Here is a 10,000-nt window from a genome sequence, read left to right as displayed (position 1 = left end):
ACTTGTATAGGCTAATACATATGAACAATTTCAACATACATATTAGTGTGATAATATATTAAGAAAAACATACCATAAATAAAATGCAACATAAATATGTTTTTTACAAAACATAAACAGCTACATTTTTCTCGATGTACCTTATACCTTTCCATCGAGTTCGGTTAAATAAATAATCTGAGACTTCACGATAAATGGAAACTAATTAGTATATATTGATTAAAACTCAATATACCTTGGCAATATTTCACACATTTATCAATTGGGTATCGCAGCCAAGTGCACGATGGCAACAAATTACGATGTAGGTAATATGACTCAACACTATAATTGAGCATTAATGATATCTACTTATGATTATATGTATAAACCATATAATGTGATGAGCATCAACTGCTCACCATGTATAGGTTTTTTGACACAATCTCTATAAAACCGATCTTTTTTTTAAAGGCTACCACCAACCTATATATTATCATGTACTAAATTAATAATACAATCATATAACTTCATTATTCTTTGCCCCATACATATATAATCTATGCCGGCAAGGCAACACTCCACAATCATATGAAATTACTTTTTAAATTTTTTTTTCATATGACTTGCCTTGCGCGACACCACTCCACTATATAGGTTTTTTGACACCGATTCTATAAATCTGACATTTTTACCAAAGGCTACCACCAACCTTTATATTATCATGTACTAATTTAATAATACATTCATATAACTTCATTATTCTTTGCCCCATACATATATAATCTATGCCGGCAAGGCAACACTCCACAATCATATGAAATTACTTTTTAAATTTTTTTTTCATATGACTTGCCTTGCGCGACACCACTCCACTATATAGGTTTTTTGACACCGATTCTATAAATCTGACATTTTTACCAAAGGCTACCACCAACCTTTATATTATCATGTACTAATTTAATAATACAATCATATAACTTCATTATTCTTTGCCCCATACATATATAATCTATGCCGGCAAGGCAACACTCCACAATCATATGAAATTACTTTTTAAATTTTTTTTTCATATGACTTGCCTTGCGCGACACCACTCCACTATATAGGTTTTTTGACACCGATTCTATAAATCTGACATTTTTACCAAAGGCTACCACCAACCTTTATATTATCATGTACTAATTTAATAATACATTCATATAACTTCATTATTCTTTGCCCCATACATATATAATCTATGCCGGCAAGGCAACACTCCACAATCATATGAAATTACTTTTTAAATTTTTTTTTCATATGACTTGCCTTGCGCGACACCACTCCACTATATAGGTTTTTTGACACCGATTCTATAAATCTGACATTTTTACCAAAGGCTACCACCAACCTTTATATTATCATGTACTAATTTAATAATACATTCATATAACTTCATTATTCTTTGCCCCATACATATATAATCTATGCCGGCAAGGCAACACTCCACAATCATATGAAATAACTTTTTAAATTTTTTTTTCATATGACTTGCCTTGCGCGACACCACTCCACTATATAGGTTTTTTGACACCGATTCTATAAATCTGACATTTTTACCAAAGGCTACCACCAACCTTTATATTATCATGTACTAATTTAATAATACATTCATATAACTTCATTATTCTTTGCCCCATACATATATAATCTATGCCGGCAAGGCAACACTCCACAATCATATGAAATTACTTTTTAAATTTTTTTTTCATATGACTTGCCTTGCGCGACACCACTCCACTATATAGGTTTTTTGACACCAATTCTATAAATCTGACATTTTAACCAAAGGCTACCACCAACCTTTATATTATCATGTACTAATTTAATAATACAATCATATAACTTCATTATTCTTTACTCATTTCATATAAATAACCTAGCCGGCAAGGCAACACTCCATAACTATATGAAATTGCTTTTTAATTTTTTTTTTCATATGACTTGCCTTGCGCGACACCACTCCACTATATAGGTTTTTTGACACCAATTCTATAAAACTGACATTTTTACCAAGGGCTATCACCAACCTATATATTATAATTTACTAATTTAATAATACAATCAAATAACTTCATTATTCTTTCCCCATTTCATATAAATAACATATGCGCGGCAAAAAGGCAACCATCACACAAACACAATCATATGAAATTACTTTTTAAATTTTTTTTCATATATAACTTGCCGCCCGCCGCCGCGCGACAGCACTCCACTATATATAAGTATTTGACACCGATTCGAAAAAACTGTAATTTTAAAGGTTACCACCGACTTTTATATTACTTTGTACTAAATTTAATAATACAATCATATCATTTAAATATTTTAACTGTAACAAAAAATATTTTCATTAATTATAGTTAAAAAAGCAAAGTATATTTTGTGTATTTTAAATATACAGTATATATAGTATACACACACTTATATATAATTATTATTGAGACATATATTAAATGATAATATACATCTCTTTCCGTCAATTCCATTGTATTTCTTTAATTGAAACCTTAGTTCCAAATTGTTTTCTGCATCGGTTTATTGAGTCCCCTCCACCGACTTAAATTACTCAAATATTTTGAGTTCTCTCCATCAGCTTTGAATTCTCATTTATTATAATTGAAAATTAAGTATCTCCCATAGGGCGGCTTTCATATATATATACATGTTTTTATATATAATTATAATTAAGAGACATATATATAGACTTATATAAATCTTTCCGTCAAATTCCATTGTATTTCTTTAATTGAAAAACCTTAATCTCAGTTCCAAAGTGTTTTCTGCATTGGTTTATGAGTTCCCTGCACCGACTTCAATTACTCAACTATTTTGAGTTCTCTCCATCAGCTTTGAGTTCTCATATATACATATGCTTATATATAATTATAAGTAAGACATATATGATTTATATACATCTTTCCGTCAATTCCATTGTATTTCTTTAATTGAAACCTAAGTTCCAAATTGTTTTTTGCATCGATTTATATGAGATATGAGTTCCCTCCACCAACTTCAATTACTCAAATATTTTGAGTTCTCTCCATCAGCTTTGAGTTCTCATATATACATATGCTTATATATAATTATAATTAAGACATATATGATTTTATATACATCTTTCCGTCAATTCCATTGGATTTCTTTAATTGAAACCTAAGTTCCAAATTGTTTTTTTGCATCGATTGATATGATATATGAGTTCCCTCCACCAACTTCAATTACTCAAATATTTTGAGTTCTCTCCATCAGCTTTGAGATCTCTTATACATATTTGAAAATTAAGTATCTCCCATAGGGCTTTCATATATACATGTTTATTTATATATAATATTTTTTATATAATATCCAAATAAACATATATACATTATATACACACAAATAATATAATTATTCAAACATATATTTATATATATATATATAGATATAAAGGTATATAGATATACACATATATATTATATATACATATAAATAGATATAAAAACATTCATATTATAATATATGTTCCTTCCGTCAATTCCATTTTTGTTACAAAAATACAGCTCTCATAAGACATAAAGTAGAAAATGCATATACATATACTTTCAATACAATAGCAAACCAAATAACTACTATATTTAAAAGCATATATATACACACAACTACGATATGTATATATGAGTGTTTGTTTTTTTGATATCGAATCATATCAAGCAAAGGATAAGCTTCAGTGGATCGCAGTATGGCAGCTGCTCAACCACTTACAACACCTTGCCTGTTACAAAAGTCGTTTACAATTGATTCCAGGCTTTGTCATTGTATTAAATAATGTTTTAAAATATAACTAGCGCGGCATCAGGTGATCGAAGATCCTCCCAATTTACTATGTTATATATAACATTGGCATCACATCCATTGTCGTTTATAAAATGAATTATAAACTTTTAATGGTTTAGAAGCCATACAATGCAAATTGCCCCTTATTTATCATTGCAGTCCAGCACGGATACGACCTTAGAGGCGTTCAGGCATAATCCAACGGACGTAGCGTCATACCACTGTTCGCTCGAACAAGTATTGTGCCATTGGTCCGTACCTGCGGTTCCTCTCGTACTACGCAGGAATGCTGTCGCAACAACGTTTTGTCATTAGTAGGGTAAAACTAACCTGTCTCACGACGGTCTAAACCCAGCTCACGTTCCCTTGCATGGGTGAACAATCCAACGCTTGGTGAATTTTGCTTCACAATGATAGGAAGAGCCGACATCGAAGGATCAAAAAGCGACGTCGCTATGAACGCTTGGCCGCCACAAGCCAGTTATCCCTATGGTAACTTTTCTGACACCTCTTGTTAAAAACTCTTTAAACCAAAAGGATCGATAGGCCGAGCTTTTGCTGTCCCTGTGTGTACTGAACACCGAGATCAAGTCAGCATTTGCCCTTTTGCTCTATGTGTGGTTTCTGTCCGCACTGAGCTGGCCTTGGGACACCTCCGTTATTATTTGAGAGATGTACCGCCCCAGTCAAACTCCCTACCTGGCAATGTCCTTGAATTGGATCATACCTGAGTAATTGGAGTTATACCAAATTATTAAATCAAAAATACATAACTGCATTTTCTCTTTAAAGAATTTGTTTGCGATTATATAACAAACTCGTGATACTTTGATCAAGAAGCTTGCATCAAAACCCAATACCATAAGACATAATAAATATATCCGTATAATGGCTAGGAAATGATACACGTTCCACTTAATCAAGTAAGTAAGGAAACAATAAGAGTAGTGGTATTTCATTGTTGATACTAAACCGAAGCTTAATATCTCCCACTTATTCTACACCTCTTATGTCTCCTTACACTGCCAGATTAGAGTCAAGCTCAAAAGGGTCTTCTTTCCCCGCTAATTATTCCAAGCCCGTTCCCTTGGCTGTGGTTTCGCTAGATAGTAGATAGGGACAGTAGGAATCTCGTTAATCCATTCATGCGCGTCACTAATTAGATGACGAGGCATTTGGCTACCTTAAGAGAGTCATAGTTACTCCCGCCGTTGACCCGCGCTTACTTGAATTTCTTCACTTTGACATTCAGAGCACTGGGCAGAAATCACATTGTGTCAACACCCGCTAGGGCCATCACAATGCTTTGTTTTAATTAGACAGTCGGATTCCCCAAGTCCGTGCCAGTTCTGAATTGATTGTTAATTGATAATCGTTATAATTTAAAAGAACTAATCGGTTGCCCGACTAGTATTCTTAAAAATTTTAGCAAGAAAGTTCCACAATTGGCTACGTAACTAAACTATCCGGGGAACAAGAAACTACCATAAAAATGATAGAAACTCTATTTACCCAGAACGAGCACATAAACCATGTTATTGTTTCCCAATCAAGCCCGACTATCTCAATCTTCAGAGCCAATCCTTATCCCGAAGTTACGGATCTAATTTGCCGACTTCCCTTACCTACATTATTCTATCGACTAGAGACTCTTCACCTTGGAGACCAGCTGCGGATATTGGTACGGCCTGTTGAGAAGTTTGCGTATCCCCACCATAAATTTTCAAGGTCCGAGGAGAAAATATCGACACAACAGTATATGTCATGCTCTTCTAGCCCATCTACCATATCTCTCTGCGAAAGACTTCCATGGTAGTACGGCTATAAAACAGAAAAGAAAACTCTTCCGATATCTCTCGACGGCTTCTTTATGGTCGTTCCTGTTGCCAGGATGAGCACGAGGCCCATATTTAATAACAAACGGATACTCAACAGGTTACGGAATTGGAACCGTATTCCCTTTCGTTCAAAATTATTCAAGTGTATAAAAATCGGTATATAGGCACATTGATTCTGATTTTTCTTTACTTGAAAATTTTCGGCTTTCGCCTTGAACTTAGGACCGACTAACTCGTGATCAACCACTGTTCACACGAAACCCTTCTCCACTTCAGTCCTCCAAGGTCTCATTCGATTATTTGCTACTACCACCAAGATCTGTACCAATAGCGGCTCCATGCAGGCTTACGCCAAACACTTCTATGCACACCATTGTACCTTCCTACTCACTAAAGTTTCAAAATTTATATTACAAGTAATATAAATCATCTACTTTAGCGGTAATGTATAGGTATACAACTTAAGCGCCATCCATTTTAAGGGCTAGTTGCTTCGGCAGGTGAGTTGTTACACACTCCTTAGCGGATTTCGACTTCCATGATCACCGTCCTGCTGTTTTAAGCAACCAACGCCTTTCATGGTTTCTGTATGAGTTGTTAATTTGGGCACCGTAACATTACGTTTGGTTCATCCCACAGCGCCAGTTCTGCTTACCAAAAGTGGCCCACTGGGCACATTATATCATAACCTTAAACTTCATATCAAGAAAGTTAAGGTTCTTACCCATTTAAAGTTTGAGAATAGGTTAAGATCGTTTCGACCCTAAGGCCTCTAATCATTCGCTTTACCAGATAAGATTATTTTATATAATATTTATATGCACCAGCTATCCTGAGGGAAACTTCGGAAGGAACCAGCTACTAGATGGTTCGATTGGTCTTTCGCCCCTATACTCAATTCTGACAATCGATTTGCACGTCAGAACTGTTTCGGTCTTCCATCAGGGTTTCCCCTGACTTCAACCTGATCAAGTATAGTTCACCATCTTTCGGGTCACAGCATATATGCTCAAGGTACGTTCTAGTTAGAGGCATAAATAATATAAATATCATTATACATAACTATATAGAACGCCCCGGGATTGTGTTAATTAACTATAAATAGTTAAAAAACTAATCCCATTATTAGTCAAGTTAATTACGCTATTAGGTTTATATCCCAATAACTTGCACATATGTTAGACTCCTTGGTCCGTGTTTCAAGACGGGTCCCGAAGGTATCCTGAATCTTTCGCATTGTTAATCATACAAGTGCATATAATAAACATAAAAATCAATGATAATCATGCCATTATATAATTCCGAAAAATTAACGCACTGTAATCTTATAAATCTATCAGCACTTTATCAATATTACAACTTTTATTTCATGTTAAAATGCAAGCACTTTAATTGAAACAAACAAAATGACATAAATGTATGATAAATTAATATGCTAATAGATTACAATGTCCTTATATGGAAAAAATGCACACTATTATTATAATATTTTTTAAACATTACAATTCTAATGATGAATTTTCCATAACGGATATTCAGGTTCATCGGGCTTAACCTCTAAGCAGTTTCACGTACTATTTAACTCTCTATTCAGAGTTCTTTTCAACTTTCCCTCACGGTACTTGTTTACTATCGGTCTCATGGTTATATTTAGTTTTAGATGGAGTTTACCACCCACTTAGTGCTGCACTATCAAGCAACACGACTCTTTGGAAACACCATCTAGTAATCATTAACGTTATACGGGCCTGGCACCCTCTGTGGGTAAATGGCCTCATTTAAGAAGGACTTAAATCGTTAATTTCTCATACTAGAATATTGATGTTCCATACACTGCATCTCACATTTGCCATATAGACAAAGTGACTTAGTGCTGAACTGATTTCTTTTCGCTCGCCGCTACTAAGAAAATCCTTGTTAGTTTCTTTTCCTCCCCTAATTAATATGCTTAAATTCAGGGGGTAGTCCCATATGAGTTGAGGTTGTATAAAACAATGTTAATCGAACAAATATTATTTTGTTCAATATAATGGATTCTACTAATTATACATTTTGAAGATCTATAATATTTACAACAATTCTTTTTAACGCATCATTAATAAGAGGCAATTCTAGATGAAAAAAAAATTAAAATTTTTCTTTTATGCTAGACCTTCCTCAGTATTATTTGATTTGAAAAAAGAAATATATATCTTCAATTTTCTCATACAAAATATACAATGAGATATAGTACCTTCCATTTAAATATTTTAATATTATGAATATTATTTTACAAATGTATGCCTCCCTTCAGACACATACACATTAAAAAATATCCAATAATATACCATATGCTCGAAAATTTCAAAAAAATTTTCAAACAACTTAATTAGCATAGTCTTACAACCCTCAACCATATGTAGTCCAAGCAGCACTATAAAATTAATTAAAGTACATAACAGCATGGACTGCGATATGCGTTCAAAATGTCGATGTTCATGTGTCCTGCAGTTCACACGATGACGCACAGTTTGCTGCGTTCTTCATCGACCCATGAGCCGAGTGATCCACCGCTTAGAGTGATAAAATTTATATTGGTTTATTTCATTACGTCATAAATATGTTTATTGAAAGAAATTAAAAATACACCATTTAACTGGCATATATCAATTCCTTCAATAAAAATGTTTTTATACCTGAACAATGTTGCGAAATGTCTTAGTTTTACATAATCTTTAAAAACGTGGTACATGACAAAAAACTTCATATAATTACTAATAATAAACATTTTTACAGATATATGTAAAACGTTAACCTGAAATCAGGTACAACATTATATATTCAGGTTGTTGCGTTTATATAACGTATGCAAATTAGATAATGAGCAATACGTCTGTGCAACGCATGTATACTATGGTCCATATACACGCAATTTATTTCCACATCATCACGTTTACAAATATTATATCCATATATAAACATTACAACTTTACTTTATAACTAAGCTGGCTTATAAAAATTTGTAAACGAGAATTCTGTGAATAATTTAATGACAATAAAAATTTTATATTGTTAAATACAAAATCTTTTTTACTAACGGAAAAGAACATTATACAATAATGATCCTTCCGCAGGTTCACCTACGGAAACCTTGTTACGACTTTTACTTCCTCTAAATAATCAAGTTCGGTCAACTTTTGCGAAACAACCGCAACACACGAGGCGTCACAGTGATCACGTCCGGAGACCTCACTAAATAATTCAATCGGTAGTAGCGACGGGCGGTGTGTACAAAGGGCAGGGACGTAATCAATGCGAGTTAATGACTCACACTTACTGGGAATTCCAAGTTCATGTGAACAGTTTCAGTTCACAATCCCAAGCATGAAAGTGGTTCAGCGGTTTACCCGGACCTCTCGGTCTAGGAAATACACGTTGATACTTTCATTGTAGCGCGCGTGCAGCCCAGGACATCTAAGGGCATCACAGACCTGTTATTGCTCAATCTCATTATTGCTAGACGCAATTTGTCCATTTAAGAAGCTAGTGTCCTTATAATGGGACAAACCAACAGGTACGGCTCCACTTATATAAACACATTCAAACATAATAAACATTTTACTGCCACCATGAATGAAGGCTATATAAGCTTCAACACCATAATCCTGAAGATATCTATTTAATATATTTGAGTCTCGTTCGTTATCGGAATTAACCAGACAAATCACTCCACGAACTAAGAACGGCCATGCACCACCACCCATAGATTCGAGAAAGAGCTATCAATCTGTCTTACACACTTATGTTCGGACCTGGTAAGTTTTCCCGTGTTGAGTCAAATTAAGCCGCAGGCTCCACTCCTGGTGGTGCCCTTCCGTCAATTCCTTTAAGTTTCAGCTTTGCAACCATACTTCCCCCGGAGCCCAAAAGCTTTGGTTTCCCGGGAAGCGACTGAGAGAGCCATAAAAGTAGCTACACCCAATTGCTAGCTGGCATCGTTTATGGTTAGAACTAGGGCGGTATCTGATCGCCTTCGAACCTCTAACTTTCGTTCTTGATTAATGAAAACATCTTTGGCAAATGCTTTCGCTTAAGTTAGTCTTACGACGGTCCAAGAATTTCACCTCTCGCGTCGTAATACTAATGCCCCCAAACTGCTTCTATTAATCATTACCTCTTGATCTGAAAACCAATGAAAGCAGAACAGAGGTCTTATTTCATTATCCCATGCACAGAATATTCAGGCATTTGAAGCCTGCTTTAAGCACTCTAATTTGTTCAAAGTAATTGTACCGGCCCACAATAACACTCGATGAAGAGCACTAATGCAGGTTTTTAAATAGGAGGAA

The 10,000-nt window shown here is 34.4% G+C and overlaps 2 non-coding genes across 2 annotated transcripts; both read right to left on the bottom strand.

The window, feature by feature from the left end:
• Positions 1-3,696: 3,696 nt before the first annotated feature.
• LOC115483124 lies at positions 3,697-7,657 on the bottom strand. The gene has a single exon (XR_003944254.1). It is a non-coding gene; the product is annotated as a large subunit ribosomal RNA (ribosomal RNA).
• A 397-nt stretch (positions 7,658-8,054) lies between these two features.
• LOC115483120 lies at positions 8,055-8,233 on the bottom strand. The gene has a single exon (XR_003944250.1). It is a non-coding gene; the product is annotated as a 5.8S ribosomal RNA (ribosomal RNA).
• Between the last annotated feature and the right edge of the window lie 1,767 nt (positions 8,234-10,000).

The sequence above is a fragment of the Drosophila hydei genome, unplaced genomic scaffold (assembly GCF_003285905.1).
Source record: "Drosophila hydei strain 15085-1641.00,03,60 unplaced genomic scaffold, DhydRS2 tig00000463-arrow-arrow-pilon, whole genome shotgun sequence".
In the NCBI taxonomy this organism is placed as follows: domain Eukaryota; kingdom Metazoa; phylum Arthropoda; class Insecta; order Diptera; family Drosophilidae; genus Drosophila; species Drosophila hydei.
This window is presented reverse-complemented; position numbering and strand designations above follow the sequence as displayed.